Here is a 21,085-nt window from a genome sequence, read left to right on the forward strand (position 1 = left end):
GAAATTTTGTAGGGGGCGCTATTGAGCCGATTTGCCACTCTGAACCAATAAAATCTGATTCTGTAACTACATTTCGGCCTTGTAATCTACTTGCCAAGTTTGCTTATGTTTCGAGCATTTTTAGCCTCTCAAAATGACCTTCGTTGTTAACGGCGAAGACTGCATCGCCACGGCAACGGCGTTCGACGAAACATCAAAAGCTTCATGATCTGGCATTATGAACTTCTTGTATTTGTGTGGATGAAATTTGATATTGATTTGATTTACCTACTAAGAGAAACAAGCCAAAGTATAAAGACTTTAACTTCCTGTTACCAGTAGGTGGCGCTATGACTATGATTCAAAATTGGCCTGGATATGTCTTCAGACCTGGAGTCTAATCAAACACGTGAAATCTGGGAAAGATCTGATGATGTGGAGTCGAGATACATCAGTTTATTCGTTCATGGCGAAGGATCGAAATTCGCCGAGCCGCCACGTCGCCGCCCTTCAGTAACTTCTTACAATCTTCACAACGAAGCATTATCAAGGTCTTAAGGCTTGTATGACAACATTTGAGAGGGATCTGATTAATCTGTTAGGAGCAGGATGTCAAAGTACGCAGCGTACAACTTCCGGTTGCCACTAGGTGGCGCTATCAGTTTGATTCAAAATTATCATACAGATGTGTTCCGGGTCAGGATGTTATGACATATGAGAGACTTTGAGCAGATTCGACAATGTACGGCCGAGTTACAACAACTTCCTGTTTCGTGGCGAATGGTGTTTCTTTGACGCCACGCCACGGCCACATAGTTCGATAACTTTTTGATCTTTGAGTAACTTTTCACTGTCAAGGTCTCAAGAGCAGACTCGCCGAATCTGAAGTCAATCGGGTCAAATCTCTGGGAGGAGTTCGTTAAAGTATGACGCCTTGAAACGGTCAAAAAACGTCATAAAAGCAAAAATGGCCGACTTCCTGTTTGGTTTAGAGAAAACGGCCAAGAGGATTTTTGGTGCGTCTCATCACGTTCCACATAACTACCAACTTTCATACAGCTGGGTGAATCCTGATGTCGGGGCTACTCAATAGGGGGCGCTAGCGAGCCAATATTTCATACTGCAGCTGGACACCCCAATCAGACTGCAATTTTCGCAAATTCTGGCTTGCGTGCCAAATTTCACAACATTCCCAATATCCCAAGCACCTCCTTTTTGCGACGAAACACATAAAATAATAAGAATAATAATAAACATTCGAAATTCAATAGGTCCTCCGCTCCGACTACGTCGGTGCTCGGGCCCTAATAAACATTCGAAATTCAATAGGTCCTCCGCTCCGACTACGTCGGTGCTCGGGCCCTAATTAAAGCTGCGAGCAGCGATGGGCGGGCCCTCGCAATATGCACGTCGGGGTGCATGCACGTCGGGGTGGCGGCGGGACTCCGGCCTGCGCGGCCGAGAACGTCCGCGACCGTCGGACGGCGCGAGGACTCTGGTTGATGCTGTCATTCAGTTCCGTGACCGTCAGACACTGCATGCAGGTTCAGAGCATGGCCCCAATATACTTTTATTTAAGTCCATATGTGATACATGTTCCTACCAAATTTCATACATCTAGGTGAAACGTACTGCGAGGGCTGCTTCGTTGAAATTTTGTAGGGGGCGCTATTGAGCCGATTTGCCACTCTGAACCAATAAAATCATATTATACAACTACATTTTGGCCTTTAAATGTGTATGCCAAGTTTGCTTATGTTTCGAGCATTTTTAGCCTCTCAAAATGACCTTCGTTGTTAACGGCGAAGACTGCATCGCCACGGCAACAGCTTTTCACGAAACAACAAGCTTTGAGTAACTTTTCATCACAAAGGTCTTTAGACTGTACCGACCAAATTTGAAGTTGATCTGATGAATTCCCTAGGAGGAGTTCGTTAAAGTGCAGCGCCTGGAAATGACAAAAACGACATGAGAAATTCATAAAAAATGCGAAATGGCTGACTTCCGGTTGGGTTTAGAGCATAGCCCCAAGAGACTTTTATTGACGTCCATATGCGATACATGTTCCTACCACATTTCATACATCTAGGTCAAACGTACTGCGAGGGCTGCTTCGTCGAAATTTTGTAGGGGGCGCTATTGAGCCGATTTGCCACTCTGAACCAATAAAATCATATTCCCTAACTACATATCGGCCTTGTAATCTACTTGCCAAGTTTGCTTATGTTTCGAGCATTTATAGCCTCTCAAAATGACCTTCGTTGTTAACGGCGAAGACTGCATCGCCACGGCAACGGCATTCGACGAAACATCAAAAGCTTCATGATCTGGCATTATGAACTTCTTGTATTTGTGTGGAACAAATTTGATATTGATTTGATTTACCTACTAAGAGAAACAAGCCAAAGTATAAAGACTTTAACTTCCTGTTACCAGTAGGTGGCGCTATGACTATGATTCAAAATTGGCCTGCAGATGTCTTCAGGCCTGGAGTCTAATCAAACACGTGAAATCTGGTAAAGATCTGATGATGTGGAGTCGAGTTACATCAGTTTATTCGTTCATGGCGAAGGATCGAAATTCGCCGAGCCGCCACGTCGCCGTCCTTCAGTAACTTCTTACAATCTTCACAATGAAGCATTATCAAGGTCTTAAGGCTTGTTTGACAACATTTGAGAGGGATCTGATTAATCTGTGAGGAGCAGGATGTCAAAGTACGCAGCGTACAACTTCCGGTTGCCACTAGGTGGCGCTATCACTATGATTCTAAATTATCATATAGATGTGTTCCGGGTCAGGATGTTATGACATATGAGAGATTTTGAGCAGATTCGACAATGTACAGCCGAGTTACAACAACTTCCTGTTTCGTGGCGAATGGTGTTTCTTTGACGCCACGCCACGGCCACATAGTTCGATAACTTTTTGATCTTTGAGTAACTTTTCACTGCCAAGGTCTCAAGAGCAGACTAGCCGAATCTGAAGTCAATCGGGTCAAATCTCTGGGAGGAGTTCGTTAAAGTATGACGCCTTGAAACGGTCAAAAAACGTCATAAAAGCATAAATGGCCGACTTCCTGTTTGGTTTAGAGAAAACGGCCAAGAGGATTTTTTGTGCATCTCATCACGTTCCACATACCTACCAACTTTCATACAGCTGGGTGAATCCTGATGTTGGGGCTACTCAATAGGGGGCGCTAGCGAGCCAATATTTCATACCGCAGCTGGACACCCCAATCAGACTGCAATTTTCGTAAATTCTGGCTTGCGTGCCAAATTTCACAACATTCCCAATATCCCAAGCACCTCCTTTTTGCGACGAAAGACTAAGAATAAGAATAAGAAGAAGAATAAACATTCGAAATTCAATAGGTCCTCCGCTCCGACTACGTCGGTGCTCGGGCCCTAATAATAAACATTCGAAATTCAATAGGTCCTCCGCTCCGACTACGTCGGTGCTCGGGCCCTAATAATAAGAAGAAGAATAAACATTAGAAATTCAATAGGTCCTCCGCTCCGACTACGTCGGTGCTCGGGCCCTAATTAAAGCTGCGAGCAGCGATGAGCGGGCCCTCGCAATATGCACGTCGGGGTGCATGCACGTCGGGGTGGCGGCGGGACTCCGGCCTGCGCGGCCGAGAACGTCCGCGACCGTCGGACGGCGCGAGGACTCTGGTTGATGCTGCCATTCAGTTCTGTGACCGTCAGACACTGCATGCAGGTTCAGAGCATGGCCCCAATATACTTTTATTTAAGTCCATATGTGATACATGTTCCTACCAAATTTCATACATCTAGGTGAAACGTACTGCGAGGGCTGCTTCGTTGAAATTTTGTAGGGGGCGCTATTGAGCCGATTTGCCACTCTGAACCAATACAATCATATTCCCTAACTACATTTCGGCCTTGTAATCTACTTGCCAAGTTTGCTTATGTTTCGAGCATTTTTAGCCTCTCAAAATGACCTTGGTTGTTAACGGCGAAGACTGCATCGCCACGGCAACGGCGTTCGATGAAACATCAAAAGCTTCATGATCTGGCATTATGAACTTCTTGTATTTGTGTGGAACAAATTTGATATTGATTTGATTTACCTACTAAGAGAAACAAGCCAAAGTATCAAGACTTTAACTTCCTGTTACCAGTAGGTGGCGCTATGACTATGATTCAAAATTGGCCTGCATATGTCTTCAGGCCTGGAGTCTAATCAAACACGTGAAATCTGGTAAAGATCTGATGATGTGGAGTCGAGTTACATCAGTTTATTCATTTATGGCGAAGGATCGAAATTCCGTCGCCACGGCAACAGCTTTTCACGAAACAACAAGCTTTGAGTAACTTTTCATCACAAAGGTCTTTAGACTGTACCGACCAAATTTGAAGTTGATCTGATGAATTCCCTAGGAGGAGTTCGTTAAAGTGCAGCGCCTGGAAATGACAAAAACGACATGAGAAATTCATAAAAAAATGCAAAATGGCTGACTTCCGGTTGGGTTTAGAGCATAGCCCCAAGAGACTTTTATTGAAGTCCATATGCGATACATGTTCCTACCACATTTCATACATCTAGGTCAAACGTACTGCGAGGGCTGCTTCGTTGAAATTTTGTAGGGGGCGCTATTGAGCCGATTTGCCACTCTGAACCAATAAAATCATATTCTATAACTACATTTCGGCCTTGTAATCTACTTGCCAAGTTTGCTTATGTTTCGAGCATTTTTAGCCTCTCAAAATGACCTTCGTTGTTCACGGCGAAGACTGCATCGCCACGGCAACGGCGTTCGACGAAACATCAAAAGCTTCATGATCTGGTATTATGAACTTCTTATATTTGTGTGGAACAAATTTGATATTGATTTGATTTACCTACTAAGAGAAACAAGCCAAAGTATAAAGACTTTAACTTCCTGTTACCAGTAGGTGGCGCTATGACTATGATTCGAAATTGGCCTGCAGATGTCTTCAGGCCTGGAGTATAATCAAGCATGTGAAATCTGGTAAAGATCTGATGATGTGGAGTCGAGATACATCAGTTTATTCGTTCATGGCGAAGGATCGAAATTCGCCGAGCCGCCACGTCGCCGCCCTTCAGTAACTTCTTACAATCTTCACAACGAAGCATTATCAAGGTCTTAAGACTTCTCTCACAACATTTGAGAGGGATCTGATTAATCTGTGAGGAGCAGGATGTCAAAGTACGCAGCGTACAACTTCCGGTTGCCACTAGGTGGCGCTATCACTATGATTCTAAATTATCATATAGATGTGTTCCGGGTCAGGATGTTATGACATATGAGAGATTTTGAGCAGATTCGACAATGTACGGCCGAGTTACAACAACTTCCTGTTTCGTGGCGAATGGTGTTTCTTTGACGCCACGCCACGGCCACATAGTTTGATAACTTTTTGATCTTTGAGTAACTTTTCACTGCCAAGGTCTCAAGAGCAGACTAGCCGAATCTGAAGTCAATCGGGTCAAATCTCTGGGAGGAGTTCGTTAAAGTATGACGCCTTGAAACGGTCAAAAAACGTCATAAAAGCAAAAATGGCCGACTTCCTGTTTGGTTTAGAGAAAACGGCCAAGAGGATTTTTTGTGCGTCTCATCACGTTCCACATACCTACCAACTTTCATACAGCTGGGTGAAACCTGATGTTGGGGCTACTCAATAGGGGGCGCTAGCGAGCCAATATTTCATACCGCAGCTGGGCACCCCAATCAGACTGCAATTTTCGCAAATTCTGGCTTGCTTGCCAAATTTCACAAACTTCCCAATATCCCAAGCACCTCCTTTTTGCGACGAAACACATAAAATAATAATAATTAAAGCTGCGAGCAGCGATGGGCGGGCCCTCGCAATATGCACGTCGGGGTGCATGCACGTCGGGGTGGCGGCGGGACTCCGGCCTGCGCGGCCGAGAACGTCCGCGACCGTCGGACGGCGCGAGGACTCTGGTTGATGCTGTCATTCAGTTCCGTGACCGTCAGACACTGCATGCAGGTTCAGAGCATGGCCCCAATATACTTTTATTTAAGTCCATATGTGATACATGTTCCTACCAAATTTCATACATCTAGGTGAAGCGTACTGCGAGGGCTGCTTCGTTGAAATTTTGTAGGGGGCGCTATTGAGCCGATTTGCCACTCTGAACCAATCAAATCATATTCCCTAACTACATTTCGGCCTTGTAATCTACTTGCCAAGTTTGCTTATGTTTCGAGCATTTTTAGCCTCTCAAAATGACCTTCGTTGTTGATGGCGAAGACTGCATCGCCACGGCAACGGCGTTCGACGAAACATCAAAAGCTTCATGATCTGGCATTATGAACTATTTGTGTGGAACAAATTTGATATTGATTTGATTTACCTACTAAGAGAAACAAGCCAAAGTATCAAGACTTTAACTTCCTGTTACCAGTAGGTGGCGCTATGACTATGATTCAAAATTGGCCTGCATATGTCTTCAGGCCTGGAGTCTAATCAAACACGTGAAATCTGGTAAAGATCTGATGATGTTGAGTCGAGTTACATCAGTTTATTCGTTTATGGCGAAGGATCGAAATTCCGTCGCCACGGCAACAGCTTTTCACGAAACAACAAGCTTTGAGTAACTTTTCATCACAAAGGTCTTTAGACTGTACCGACCAAATTTGAAGTTGATCTGATGAATTCCCTAGGAGGAGTTCGTTAAAGTGCAGCGCCTGGAAATGACAAAAACGACATGAGAAATTCAGAAGAAATGCAAAATGGCTGACTTCCGGTTGGGTTTAGAGCATAGCCCCAAGAGACTTTTATTGAAGTCCATATGCGATACATGTTCCTACCACATTTCATACATCTAGGTCAAACGTACTGCGAGGGCTGCTTCGGTGACATTTTGTAGGGGGCGCTATTGAGCCGATTTGCCACTCTGAACCAATAAAATCATATTCCATAACTACATTTCGGCCTTGTAATCTACTTGCCAAGTTTGCTTATGTTTCGAGCATTTTTAGCCTCTCAAAATGACCTTCGTTGTTCACGGCGAAGACTGCATCGCCACGGCAACGGCGTTCGACGTAACATCAAAAGCTTCGTGATCTGGCATTATGAACTTCTTGTATTTGTGTGGAAGAAATTTGATATTGATTTGATTTACCTACTAAGAGAAACAAGCCAAAGTATAAAGACTTTAACTTCCTGTTACCAGTAGGTGGCGCTATGACTATGATTCAAAATTGGCCTGCAGATGTCTTCAGGCCTGGAGTCTAATCAAACACGTGAAATCTGGTAAAGATCTGATGATGTGGAGTCGAGTTACATCAGTTTATTCGTTCATGGCGAAGGATCGAAATTCGCCGAGCCGCCACGTCGCCGCCCTTCAGTAACTTCTTACAATCTTCACAACGAAGCATTATCAAGGTCTTAAGGCTTGTTTGACAACATTTGAGAGGGATCTGATTAATCTGTGAGGAGCAGGATGTCAAAGTACACAGCGTACAACTTCCGGTTGCCACTAGGTGGCGCTATCACTATGATTCTAAATTATCATATAGATGTGTTCCGGGTCAGGATGTTATGACATATGAGAGATTTTGAGCAGATTCGACAATGTACGGCCGAGTTACAACAACTTCCTGTTTCGTGGCGAATGGTGTTTCTTTGACACCACGCCACGGCCACATCGTTCGATAACTTTTTGATCTTTGAGTAACTTTTCACTGCCAAGGTCTCAAGAGCAGACTAGCCGAATCTGAAGTCAATCGGGTCAAATCTCTGGGAGGAGTTCGTTAAAGTATGACGCCTTGAAACGGTCAAAAAACGTCATAAAAGCAAAAATGGCCGACTTCCTGTTTGGTTTAGAGAAAACGGCCAAGAGGATTTTTTGTGCGTCTCATCACGTTCCACATACCTACCAACTTTCATACAGCTGGGTGAAACCTGATGTTGGGGCTACTCAATAGGGGGCGCTAGCGAGCCAATATTTCATACCGCAGCTGGGCACCCCAATCAGACTGCAATTTTCGCAAATTCTGGCTTGCTTGCCAAATTTCACAAACTTCCCAATATCCCAAGCACCTCCTTTTTGCGACGAAACACATAAAATAATAATAATAATAATAATTAAAGCTGCGAGCAGCGATGAGCGGGCCCTCGCAATATGCACGTCGGGGTGCATGCACGTCGGGGTGCCGGCGGGACTCCGGCCTGCGCGGCCGAGAACGTCAGCGACCGTCGGACGGCGCGAGGACTCTGGTTGATGCTGTCATTCAGTTCCGTGACCGTCAGACACTGCATGCAGGTTCAGAGCATGGCCCCAAGAGACTTTTATTTAAGTCCATATGTGATACATGTTCCTACCAAATTTCATACATCTAGGTGAAACGTACTGCGAGGGCTGCTTCGTTGAAATTTTGTAGGGGGCGCTATTGAGCCGATTTGCCACTCTGAACCAATAAAATCATTTTCCATAACTACATTTCGGCCTTGTAATCTACTTGCCAAGTTTGGTTATGTTTCGAGCATTTTTAGCCTCTCAAAATGACCTTCGTTGTTAACGGCGAAGGATGCGTCGCCACGGCAACAGCTTTTCACGAAACAACAAGCTTTGAGTAACTTTTCATCACAAAGGTCTTTAGACTGTACCGACCAAATTTGAAGTTGATCTGATGAATTCCCTAGGAGGAGTTCGTTAAAGTGCAGCGGCTGGAAATGACAAAAACGACATGAGAAATTCATAAAAAAGGCAAAATGGCTGACTTCCGGTTGGGTTTAGAGCATAGCCCCAAGAGACTTTTATTGAAGTCCATATGCGATACATGTTCCTACCACATTTCATACATCTAGGTCAAACGTACTGCGAGGGCTGCTTCATCGAAATTTTGTAGGGGGCGCTATTGAGCCGATTTGGCACTCTGAACCAATAAAATCAGATTCTGTAACTACATTTCGGCCTTGTAATGTACTTGCCAAGTTTGCTTATGTTTCGAGCATTTTTAGCCTCTCAAAATGACCTTCGTTGTTAACGGCGAAGACTGCATCGCCACGGCAACGGCGTTCGACGAAACATCAAAAGCTTCATGATCTGGCATTATGAACTTCTTCTATTTGTGTGGAACAAATTTTATATTGATTTGATTTACCTACTAAGAGAAACAAGCCAAAGTATAAAGACTTTAACTTCCTGTTACCAGTAGGTGGCGCTATGACTATGATTCGAAATTGGCCTGCAGATGTCTTCAGGCCTGGAGTCTAATCAAGCATGTGAAATCTGGTAAAGATCTGATGATGTGGAGTCGAGATACATCAGTTTATTCGTTCATGGCGAAGGATCGAAATTCGCCGAGCCGCCACGTCGCCGCCCTTCAGTAACTTCTTACAATCTTCACAACGAAGCATTATCAAGGTCTTAAGACTTCTCTCACAACATTTGAGAGGGATCTGATTAATCTGTGAGGAGCAGGATGTCAAAGTACGCAGCGTACAACTTCCGGTTGCCACTAGGTGGCGCTATCACTATGATTCTAAATTATCATACAGATGTGTTCCGGGTCAGGATGTTATGACATATGAGAGATTTTGAGCAGATTCGACAATGTACGGCCGAGTTACAACAACTTCCTGTTTCGTGGCGAATGGTGTTTCTTTGACGCCACGCCACGGCCACATAGTTCGATAACTTTTTGATCTTTGAGTAACTTTTCACTGCCAAGGTCTCAAGAGCAGACTAGCCGAATCTGAAGTCAATCGGGTCAAATCTCTGGGAGGAGTTCGTTAAAGTATGACGCCTTGAAACGGTCAAAAAACGTCATAAAAGTAAAAATGGCCGACTTCCTGTTTGGTTTAGAGAAAACTTCCAAGAGGATTTTTGGTGCGTCTCATCACGGTCCACATAACTACCAACTTTCATACAGCTGGGTGAAACCTGATGTTGGGGCTACTCAATAGGGGGCGCTAGCGAGCCAATATTTCATACCGCAGCTGGACACCCCAATCAGACTGCAATTTTCGCAAATTCTGGCTTGCGTGCCAAATTTCACAGACTTCCCAATATCCCAAGCACCTCCTTTTTGCCATGAAAGCGGAAGAAGAAGAATAATAATAAACATTACGGTTTCAATAGGTCCTCCGCTCCGACTACGTCGGTGCTCGGGCCCTAATAATAATAATAAACATTACGGTTTCAATAGGTCCTCCGCTCCGACTACGTCGGTGCTCGGGCCCTAATTAAAGCTGCGAGCAGCGATGAGCGGGCCCTCGCAATATGCACGTCGGGGTGCATGCACGTCGGGGTGCCGGCGGGACTCCGGCCTGCGCGGCCGAGAACGTCCGCGACCGTCGGACGGCGCGAGGACTCTGGTTGATGCTGTCATTCAGTTCCGTGACCGTCAGACACTGCATGCAGGTTCAGAGCATGGCCCCAATATACTTTTATTTAAGTCCATATGTGATACATGTTCCTACCAAATTTCATACATCTAGGTGAAACGTACTGCGAGGGCTGCTTCGTTGAAATTTTGTAGGGGGCGCTATTGAGCCGATTTGCCACTCTGAACCAATAAAATCATATTCCGTAACTACATTTCGGCCTTGTAATCTACTTGCCAAGTTTGCTTATGTTTCGAGCATTTTTAGCCTCTCAAAATGACCTTCGTTGTTAACGGCGAAGACTGCATCGCCACGGCAACGGCGTTCGACGAAACATTAAAAGCTTCATGATCTGGCATTATGAACTTCTTGTATTTGTGTGGAACAAATTTGATATTGATTTGATTTACCTACTAAGAGAAACAAGCCAAAGTATAAAGACTTTAACTTCCTGTTACCAGTAGGTGGCGCTATGACTATGATTCAAAATTGGCCTGCAGATGTCTTCAGGCCTGGAGTCTAATCAAACACGTGAAATCTGGTAAAGATCTAATGATGTGGAGTCGAGTTACATCAGTTTATTTGTTCATGGCGAAGGATCGAAATTCGCCGAGCCGCCACGTCGCCGCCCTTCAGTAACTTCTTACAATCTTCACAATGAAGCATTATCAAGGTCTTAAGGCTTGTTTGACAAGATTTGAGCGGGATCTGATGAATCTGTGAGGAGCAGGATGTCAAAGTACGCAGCGTACAACTTCCGGTTGCCACTAGGTGGCGCTATCACTATGATTCTAAATTATCATACAGATGTGTTCCGGGTCAGGATGTTATGACATATGAGAGATTTTGAGCAGATTCGACAATGTACGGCCGAGTTACAACAACTTCCTGTTTCGTGGCGAATGGTGTTTCTTTGACGCCACGCCACGGCCACATCGTTCGATAACTTTTTGATCTTTGAGTAACTTTTCACTGCCAAGGTCTCAAGAGCAGACTAGCCGAATCTGAAGTCAATCGGGTCAAATCTCTGGGAGGAGTTCGTTAAAGTATGACGCCTTGAAACGGTCAAAAAACGTCATAAAAGCAAAAATGGCCGACTTCCTGTTTGGTTTAGACAAAACGGCCAAGAGGATTTTTTGTGCGTCTCATCACGTTCCACATACCGACCAAATGTCATACAGCTGGGTGAATCCTGATGTTGGGGCTACTCAATAGGGGGCGCTAGCGAGCCAATATTTCATACCGTAGCTGGTCACCCCAATCAGACTGCAATTTTCGCAAATTCTGGCTTGCGTGCCAAATTTCACAGACTTCCCAATATCCCAAGCACCTCCTTTTTGCGACGAAACACTAAAAATAAGAAGAATAATAATAATTAAAGCTGCGAGCAGCGATGAGCGGGCCCTCGCAATATGCACGTCGGGGTGCATGCACGTCGGGGTGCCGGCGGGACTCCGGCCTGCGCGGCCGAGAACGTCCGCAACCGTCGGACGGCGCGAGGACTCTGGTTGATGCTGTCATTCAGTTCCGTGACCGTCAGACACTGCATGCAGGTTCAGAGCATGGCCCCAATATACTTTTATTTAAGTCCATATGTGATACATGTTCCTACCAAATTTCATACATCTAGGTGAAACGTACTGCGAGGGCTGCTTCGTTGAAATTTTGTAGGGGGCGCTATTGAGCCGATTTGCCACTCTGAACCAATAAAATCATATTATACAACTACATTTTGGGCTTTAAATGTGTATGCCAAGTTTGCTTATGTTTCGAGCATTTTTAGCCTCTCAAAATGACCTTCGTTGTTAATGGCGAAGACTGCATCGCCACGGCAACGGCGTTCGACGAAACATCAAAAGCTTCATGATCTGGCATTATGAACTATTTGTGTGGAACAAATTTGATATTGATTTGATTTACCTACTAAGAGAAACAAGCCAAAGTATCAAGACTTTAACTTCCTGTTACCAGTAGGTGGCGCTATGACTATGATTCAAAATTGGCCTGCATATGTCTTCAGGCCTGGAGTCTAATCAAACACGTGAAATCTGGTAAAGATCTGATGATGTGGAGTCGAGTTACATCAGTTTATTCGTTCATGGCGAAGGATCGAAATTCCGTCGCCACGGCAACAGCTTTTCACGAAACAACAAGCTTTGAGTAACTTTTCATCACAAAGGTCTTTAGACTGTACCGACCAAATTTGAAGTTGATCTGATGAATTCCCTAGGAGGAGTTCGTTAAAGTGCAGCGGCTGGAAATGACAAAAACGACATGAGAAATTCATAAAAAATGCAAAATGGCTGACTTCCGGTTGGGTTTAGAGCATGGCGCCAAGAGACTTTTATTGAAGTCCATATGTGATACATGTTCCTACCACATTTCATACATCTAGGTCAAACGTACTGCGAGGGCTGCTTCGTGGAAATTTTGTAGGGGGCGCTATTGAGCCGATTTGCCACTCTGAACCAATAAAATCATATTCCCTAACTACATTTCGGCCTTGTGATCTACTTGCCAAGTTTGCTTATGTTTCGAGCATTTTTAGCCTGTCAAAATGACCTTCGTTGTTAACGGCGAAGACTGCATCGCCACGGCAACGGCGTTCGACGAAACATCAAAAACTTCATGATCTGGCATTATGAACTTCTTGTATTTGTGTGGAACAAATTTGATATTGATTTGATTTACCTACTAAGAGAAACAAGCCAAAGTATAAAGACTTTAACTTCCTGTTACCAGTAGGTGGCGCTATGACTATGATTCAGAATTGGCCTGCAGATGTCTTCAGGCCTGGAGTCTAATCAAACACGTGAAATCTGGTAAAGATCTGATGATGTGGAGTCGAGTTACATCAGTTTAGTCGTTCATGGCGAAGGATCGAAATTCGCCGAGCCGCCACGTCGCCGCCCTTCAGTAACTTCTTACAATCTTCACAATGAAGCATTATCAAGATGTTAAGGCTTGTTTGACAATATTTGAGAGGGATCTGATTAATCTGTGAGGAGCAGGATGTCAAAGTACGCAGCGTACAACTTCCGGTTGCCACTAGGTGGCGCTATCACTATGATTCTAAATTATCATATAGATGTGTTCCGGGTCAGGATGTTATGACATATGAGAGATTTGGAGCAGATTCGACAATGTACGGCCGAGTTACAACAACTTCCTGTTTCGTGGCGAATGGTGTTTCTTTGACGCCACGCCACGGCCACATAGTTCGATAACTTTTTGATCTTTGAGTAACTTTTCACTGCCAAGGTCTCAAGAGCAGACTAGCCAAATCTGAAGTCAATCGGGTCAAATCTCTGGGAGGAGTTCGTTAAAGTATGACGCCTTGAAACGGTCAAAAACCGTCATAAAAGTAAAGATGGCCGACTTCCTGTTTGGTTTAGAGAAAACTTCCAAGAGGATTTTTGGTGCGTCTCATCACGTTCCACATAACTACCAACTTTCATACAGCTGGGTGAAACCTGATGTTGGGGCTACTCAATAGGGGGCGCTAGCGAGCCAATATTTCATACCGCAGCTGGACACCCCAATCAGACTGCAATTTTCGCAAATTCTGGCTTGCGTGCCAAATTTCACAACATTCCCAATATCCCAAGCACCTCCTTTTTGCCATGAAAGTGGAAGAAGAATAATAAGAATAAACATTCGAAATTCAATAGGTCCTCCGCTCCGACTACGTCGGTGCTCGGGCCCTAATTAAAGCTGCGAGCAGCGATGGGCGGGCCCTCGCAATATGCACGTCGGGGTGCCGGCGGGACTCCGGCCTGCGCGGCCGAGAACGTCCGCGACTGTCGGACGGCGCGAGGACTCTGGTTGATGCTGTCATTCAGTTCCGTGACCGTCAGACACTGCATGCAGGTTCAGAGCATGGCCCCAATATACTTTTATTTAAGTCCATATGTGATACATGTTCCTACCAAATTTCATACATCTAGGTGAAACGTACTGCGAGGGCTGCTTCGTTGAAATTTTGTAGGGGGCGCTATTGAGCCGATTTGCCACTCTGAACCAATAAAATCATATTATACAACTACATTTTGGGCTTTAAATGTGTATGCCAAGTTTGTTTATGTTTCGAGCATTTTTAGCCTCTCAAAATTACCTTCGTTGTTAACGGCGAAGACTGCATCGCCACGGCAACGGCGTTCGACGAAACATCAAAAGCTTCATGATCTGGCATTATGAACTATTTGTGTGGAACAAATTTGATATTGATTTGATTTACCTACTAAGAGAAACAAGCCAAAGTATCAAGACTTTAACTTCCTGTTACCAGTAGGTGGCGCTATGACTATGATTCAAAATTGGCCTGCATATGTCTTCAGGCCTGGAGTCTAATCAAACACGTGAAATCTGGTAAAGATCTGATGATGTGGAGTCGAGTTACATCAGTTTATTCGTTCATGGCGAAGGATCGAAATTCCGTCGCCACGGCAACAGCTTTTCACGAAACAACAAGCTTTGAGTAACTTTTCATCACAAAGGTCTTTAGACTGTACCGACAAAATTTGAAGTTGATCTGATGAATTCCCTAGGAGGAGTTCGTTAAAGTGCAGCGCCTGGAAATGACAAAAACGACATGAGAAATTCATAACAAATGCAAAATGGCTGACTTCCGGTTGGGTTTAGAGCATAGCCCCAAGAGACTTTTATTGAAGTCCATATGCGATACATGTTCCTACCAAATTTCATACATCTAGGTCAAACGTACTGCGAGGGCTGCTTCGTTGAAATTTTGTAGGGGGCGCTATTGAGCCGATTTGCCACTCTGAACCAATAAAATCATATTATACAACTACATTTTGGGCTTTAAATGTGTATGCCAAGTTTGCTTATGTTTCGAGCATGTTTAGCCTCTCAAAATGACCTTCGTTGTTAACGGCGAACACTGCATCGCCACGGCAACGGCGTTCGACGGAACATCAAAAGCTTCATGATCTGGCATTATGAACTTCTTGTATTTGTGTGGAAGAAATTTGATATTGATTTGATTTACCTACTGAGAGAAACAAGCCAAAGTATCAAGACTTTAACTTCCTGTTACCAGTAGGTGGCGCTATGACTATGATTCAAAATTGGCCTGCAGATGTCTTCAGGCCTGGAGTCTAATCAAGCATGTGAAATCTGGTAAAGATCTGATGATGTGGAGTCGAGTTACATCAGTTTATTCGTTCATGGCGAAGGATCGAAATTCCGTTGCCACGGCAGCAGCTTTTCACGAAACAACAAGCTTTGAGTAACTTTTCATCACAAAGGTCTTTAGACTGTACCGACCAAATTTGAAGTTGATCTGATTAATTCCCTAGGAGGAGTTCGTTAAAGTGCAGCGCCTGGAAATGACAAAAACGACACTAGAAATTCATAAGAAATGCTAAATGGCTGACTTCCGGTTGGGTTTAGAGCATAGCCCCAAGAGACTTTTATTGAAGTCCATATGCGATACATGTTCCTACCACATTTCATACATCTAGGTCAAACGTACTGCGAGGGCTGCTTCGTCGAAATTTTGTAGGGGGCGCTATTGAGCCGATTTGCCACTCTGAACCAATAAAATCATATTATACAACTACATTTTGGGCTTTAAATGTGTATGCCAAGTTTGCTTATGTTTCGAGCATTTTTAGCCTCTCAAAATGACCTTCGTTGTTCACGGCGAAGACTGCATTGCCACGGCAACGGCGTTCGACGAAACATCAAAATCTTCATGATCTGGCATTATGAACTTCTTGTATTTGTGTGGAAGAAATTTGATATTGATTTGATTTACCTACTAAGAGAAACAAGCCAAAGTATAAAGACTTTAACTTCCTGTTACCAGTAGGTGGCGCTATGACTATGATTCAAAATTGGCCTGCAGATGTCTTCAGGCCTGGAGTCTAATCAAGCATGTGCAATCTGGTAAAGATCTGATGATGTGGAGTCGAGATACATCAGTTTATTCGTTCATGGCGAAGGATCGAAATTCGCCGAGCCGCCACGTCGCCGCCCTTCAGTAACTTCTTGCAATCTTCACAACGAAGCATTATCAAGGTCTTAAGGCTTGTTTGACAACATTTGAGAGGGATCTGATTAATCTGTGAGGAGCAGGATGTCAAAGTACGCAGCGTACAACTTCCGGTTGCCACTAGGTGGCGCTATCACTATGATTCTAAATTATCATATAGATGTGTTCCGGGTCAGGATGTTATGACATATGAGAGATTTTGAGCAGATTCGACAATGTACAGCCGAGTTACAACAACTTCCTGTTTCGTGGCGAATGGTGCTTCTTTGACGCCACGCCACGGCCACATAGTTCGATAACTTTTTGATCTTTGAGTAACTTTTCACTGCCAAGGTCTCAAGAGCAGACTAGCCGAATCTGAAGTCAATCGGGTCAAATCTCTGGGAGGAGTTCGTTAAAGTATGACGCCTTGAAACGGTCAAAAAACGTCATCTAAGTAAAAATGGCCGACTTCCTGTTTGGTTTAGAGAAAACGTCCAAGAGGATTTTTTGTGCGTCTCATCACGTTCCACATACCTACTAACTTTCATACAGCTGGGTGAATCCTGATGTTGGGGCTACTCAATAGGGGGCGCTAGCGAGCCAATATTTCATACCGCAGCTGGACACCCCAATCAGACTGCAATTTTCGCAAATTCTGGCTTGCGTGCCAAATTTCACAAAATTCCCAATATCCCAAGCACCTCCTTTTTGCCATGAAAGTGGAAGAATAAGAATAATTAAAGCTGCGAGCAGCGATGGGCGGGCCCTCGCAATATGCACGTCGGGGTGCATGCACGTCGGGTTGCCGGCGGGACTCCGGCCTGCGCGGCCGAGAACGTCTGCGACCGTCGGACGGCGCGAGGACTCTGGTTGATGCTGCCATTCAGTTCCGTGACCGTCAGACACTGCATGCAGGTTCAGAGCATGGCCCCAATATACTTTTATTTAAGTCCATATGTGATACATGTTCCTACCAAATTTCATACATCTAGGTGAAACGTACTGCGAGGGCTGCTTCGTTGAAATGTTGTAGGGGGCGCTATTGAGCCGATTTGCCACTCTGAACCAATAAAATCATATTATACAACTACATTTTGGCCTTTAAATGTGTATGCCAAGTTTGCTTATGTTTCGAGCATTTTTAGCCTCCCAAAATGACCTTCGTTGTTAACGGCGAAGACTGCATCGCCACGGCAACAGCGTTCGACGAAACATCAAAGCTTCATGATCTGGCATTATGAACTATTTGTGTGGAACAAATTTGATATTGATTTGATTTACCTACTAAGAGAAACAAGCCAAAGTATCAAGACTTTAACTTCCTGTTACCAGTAGGTGGCGCTATGACTATGATTCAAATTGGCCTGCATATGTCTTCAGGCCTGGAGTCTAATCAAACACGTGAAATCTGGTAAAGATCTGATGATGTGGAGTCGAGTTACATCAGTTTATTCGTTCATGGCGAAGGATCGAAATTCCGTCGCCACGGCAACAGCTTTTCACGAAACAACAAGCTTTGAGTAACTTTTCATCACAAAGGTCTTTAGACTGTACCGACCAAATTTGAAGTTGATCTGATGAATTCCCTAGGAGGAGTTTGTTAAAGTGCAGCGCCTGGAAATGACAAAAACGACATGAGAAATTCATAGAAAATGCAAAATGGCTGACTTCCGGTTGAGTTTAGAGCATTGCCCCAAGAGACTTTTATTGAAGTCCATATGCGATACATGTTCCTACCACATTTCATACATCTAGGTCAAACGTACTGCGAGGGCTGCTTCGTCGAAATTTTGTAGGGGGCGCTATTGAGCCGATTTGCCACTCTGAACCAATAAAATCATATTCCCTAACTACATTTCGGCCTTGTAATCTACTTGCCAAGTTTGCTTATGTTTCGAGCATGTTTAGCCTGTCAAAATGACCTTCGTTGTTAACGGCGAAGACTGCATCGCCACGGCAACGGCGTTCGACGAAACATCAAAAACTTCATGATCTGGCATTATGAACTTCTTGTATTTGTGTGGAACAAATTTGATATTGATTTGATTTACCTACTGAGAGAAACAAGCCAAAGTATCAAGACTTTAACTTCCTGTTACCAGTAGGTGGCGCTATGACTATGATTCAAAATTGGCCTGCAGATGTCTTCAGGCCTGGAGTCTAATCAAACACGTGAAATCTGGGAAAGATCTGATGATGTGGAGTCGAGATACATCAGTTTATTCGTTCATGGCGAAGGATCGAAATTCGCCGAGCCGCCACGTCGCCGCCCTTCAGTAACTTCTTACAATCTTCACAACGAAGCATTATCAAGGTCCTAAGGCTTGTTTGACAACATTTGAGAGGGATCTGATTAATCTGTGAGGAGCAGGATGTCAAAGTACGCAGCCTACAACTTCCGGTTGCCACTAGGTGGCGCTATCACTATGATTCTAAATTATCATATAGATGTGTTCCGGGTCAGGATGTTATGACATATGAGAGATTTGGAGCAGATTCGACAATGTACGGCCAAGTTACAACAACTTCCTGTTTCGTGGCGAATGGTGTTTCTTTGACGCCACGCCACGGCCACATAGTTCGATAACTTTTTGATCTTTGAGTAACTTTTCACTGCCAAGGTCTCAAGAGCAGACTCGCCGAATCTGAAGTCAATCGGGTCAAATCTCTGGGAGGAGTTCGTTAAAGTATGACGCCTTGAAACGGTCAAAAAACGTCATAAAAGCAAAAATGGCCGACTTCCTGTTTGGTTTAGAGAAAACGGCCAAGAGGATTTTTGGTGCGTCTCATCACGTTCCACATAACTACCAACTTTCATACAGCTGGGTGAATCCTGATGTTGGGGCTACTCAATAGGGGGCGCTAGCGAGCCAATATTTCATACTGCAGCTGGACACCCCAATCAGACTGCAATTTTCGCAAATTCTGGCTTGCGTGCCAAATTTCACAACATTCCCAATATCCCAAGCACCTCCTTTTTGCGACGAAACACTAAAAATAAGAATAATTAAAGCTGCGAGCAGCGATGAGCGGGCCCTCGCAATATGCACGTCGGGGTGCATGCACGTCGGGGTGCCGGCGGGACTCCGGCCTGCGCGGCCGAGAATGTCCGCTGAAAGTACTTTGGAGGAGGAAGATCAGAGATGCTGTCGATTCATTCTGGCTGGGGAGGGAGACGCCACAATGACACCATTTTCATGAGGTTGCGCACAGGAAAGGAGCCTGGCCAGAGACCCGTGGATTCCAGCTCTGTCTTCATCCAGATCCTCTGCTGCTGTGAACAGGTCCACTGGCTGACTTCATGCTCGTAGCCAGGGAGCTGTGGAGGAGGACGGGTGGGGACAGCTAACGTCCTGGGTGATGGCTCACCTAGTCAGACAAGAATAAACGGAGCAAATTAGTACGATTCTGGTTGCGTCTTGATTTAATCTTTTGACATGAAAAACCTTCTAATACTAACTTTGATCTCTCTGTGCTGGTGACAGTTGAGCGGGCTCTGCAGACGTCTCAGGAGAAATCAGGGGGGCCTCTGACACTACAGAGAATATTAAACATGTTGTCATTATTATTGACAGTAGGATGAAGCAAGGATGTAACATGACAGCTACACTGTAGTCTGTGAAACTCAGCAAGCTGGACACTGGAGTGCTGCAGTTTTGATGAATACTACATGAAGTATATTTTTAAGATGCAAATACAGGTCAAATAACACACACCAGGGACTGTGACAGTCGCCTCTGTTGCTCTGTTGCTACGTCACCTATCTCAGCCGTATCCAATGACAGACTGTTTCTCACATTAATATATAAAGAATATACTTCATTCATACACGTGTGTTTGTCTTTCAATGGGTTAATATTCAGTGTGTGTCATTGTTATGTAACCTAGGCAGGTGAAGCAACATGGCACACTTCAAACACATGCATTCAGGTGTTAGTAACACAGCAGTTTCATACATACATATTGTTTATTTTTATCCAAATAAGAAAACGAAGAGTGATACGTACCCTCATCATGACTGGTATCAATTCATAGTCACGAGGACAACAAGCAGAACACCTAAACATGAGACAGAACGGTTCAAGTCATGCTTCATGTGGGATAAGAAGTCATGGTCCCATGGTTGTTGGTTGATGGCAGAACGTTTTTGGTGAAAAACCTCTTTCTGTTCCCACATTTTTTTAACAGTGATGAAGAAGGTCTACACATCTTGTACTTCAGTAAACAAATATGTATTAATACGACCACATGGTGTAAATACTCTTTAAGTAAAATTCCTGCATTCAAATCTTACTTACTCACAGTGGTGTATAAAGTACTCAAAAGCTATACTTGAGTAAAAGTAAAGATACCTTACTGGAAAACTACTCCAGTAAAAGTAAAAAGTCACCTATTAGAATACTACTTGAGTAAAAGTCTTAAAGTATCTGATATTTATTGTACTTAAGTACAAAAGTACTTAAGTATCAAAAGTAATTTTCTGATATTAAATGTACATCATAACCTGTTCATTGGAAGTAAAAGTACAAGTAAATGCTGTTAATAAAAAAGCAAAGGGTCAGAATTGTGAGAATTATGAAGTGTATTCTTTTAAGCGCTGTGGCACCATGACCAAGGACATGAGCTGTGTTGAACATAATTGGGTTGGCTGTGATCCATTCAGGAGCAACAATGTTCAACATAATATATTGTACATCAGTATACTTTTGCATCTACTATGAACTTATCATCATAATTCTCCGAAAAGCAATATGACACTATG

Source organism: Melanostigma gelatinosum (assembly GCF_949748355.1).
Source record: "Melanostigma gelatinosum genome assembly, chromosome: 13".
Classification (NCBI taxonomy): Eukaryota; Metazoa; Chordata; class Actinopteri; order Perciformes; family Zoarcidae; genus Melanostigma; species Melanostigma gelatinosum.